Below are 1,632 nucleotides of genomic sequence, written 5' to 3' on the forward strand. Positions count from 1 at the left end.
GTGCACTTGCACCGCCACTTTGGGGATTTTATGCCCACTGTGTGCACACTTACGATCCCAACACATCAAGTTTTTGGCACCGCTGCTGGGGACTGGCACGATTTTTATCCTGAGATATTGATTTTTATTTGAGCCTTGGTCAGTTGTTTCATTCACTGTTCCTGTGTTGTATGCCACGGATACAACACGATGATCTTTTACCTCTTGATCTTGAGTTAGAAAGAACAATTAGGAGACGAAGAAGAGGTAGAAACAATCGGAAAAATCCCAACCGTACCATGGGGATAATCCACCTCCTCGGGAAGCCACGGTTAATATTGCCGATGACAAAAATAGAGGCATACGGGACTAYGCAACTCCCGAATTTGGTCAATTGGCCTCGGGAATTGGTAGGCCCGAAATGACAGCAACATCTTTTGAACCTAAGCCGGTTATGTTTCAAATGATTTCCGCTATGGGTCAATTTGGGGGATTATCTTCGGAAGATCTGCACTCTCATTTGAAATCTTTTATAGAAATGATGGATCATTTTAAAATTCCCGGAGTTACTCAAGAGGCCTTACGCTCAAACGCTTTTCCTTTATACATAGAAGGATAGAGCTAGAGCATGGCTAAATTCCCAACCACCAAACTCGATCCTTATTTGGAATGATTTGGCGGAAAAATTTCTAAAAAAATACTTTCCTCCGACGAGGAATGTAAAGATTAGAAATGAGATTATGGCGTTTCGCCAAGAAGAAGATGAAGCGGTATCGGATGCATGGGAGAGATTCAAGGACCTTCTTAGGAAGTGTCCTCACCACGGAATCCCTCATTGTATTCAATTGGAAACGTTTTATAATGGACTTTCTGGTGCCGCTAAGATTATTCTTGATGCAACGGCCGGTGGTGCTTTCACAGCTAAAACCTACAACGAGGGGTATGACATTTTGGAACAAATTTCTAATAATAATACTGAATGGTCTAACCCTCGTGCTGTCATTTCTAAATCTGCCTCGGGCATTCATGAGCTTGATGCCATTTCTTCTTTGAATGCCCAAATTGTTGCTCTAACTAATTTGGTTAAAAATAATTTAAACTTGAATGGCGAAAAGAATCAAGTCCAATCCATAATGTCTAATTCTTCCATGACTGAGTCTTGTGTTTTCTGTGGTGAAAGTCATTCTTATGAGTTTTGCCCCGGAAACCCCGTTTCGGTAAATTATGTTGGAAACCATACAAGAAATAGCCCATTTTCTCCAACGTACAATTCAAATTGGAGAAACTATCCGAATTTTTCATGGGCCGGAAATCAAGGAGTTCAACTCCCTGGGGCAACTCAAGTCCAAAACCGATCTTCAAATCCCCCGGGATTTAATCAAGGCGGTCATTACATGCAAGGTAACAATCACATGCAAGGTAATCATCACATGTATCAAAGTGGACAATCTTCACAACCACATGCACCTAGGCAACAAAATGCATTGGAGGGTAATGGTTCACTCGAATCTTTACTTAAAGGTTTTATAAACCAAACCAATGCCACCTTGAGGAGTTTTGAGACCCAACTTGGCCAATTTGCCACGGATCTCAAGAATAGACCTCAAGGAACTTTTCCTAGTGACACGGAAACACCTAAGGAACATGTTAAGG

General features: G+C 41.6%; 1 non-coding gene across 1 annotated transcript; it reads right to left on the bottom strand.

The window, feature by feature from the left end:
• Positions 1-701: 701 nt before the first annotated feature.
• LOC112508280 lies at positions 702-808 on the bottom strand. Its single transcript, XR_003068662.1, has one exon. It is a non-coding gene; the product is annotated as a small nucleolar RNA R71 (small nucleolar RNA).
• Between the last annotated feature and the right edge of the window lie 824 nt (positions 809-1,632).

The sequence above is a fragment of the Cynara cardunculus genome (assembly GCF_001531365.2).
Source record: "Cynara cardunculus var. scolymus isolate 2C chromosome LG 2, CcrdV1, whole genome shotgun sequence".
NCBI classification, from domain to species: domain Eukaryota; kingdom Viridiplantae; phylum Streptophyta; class Magnoliopsida; order Asterales; family Asteraceae; genus Cynara; species Cynara cardunculus.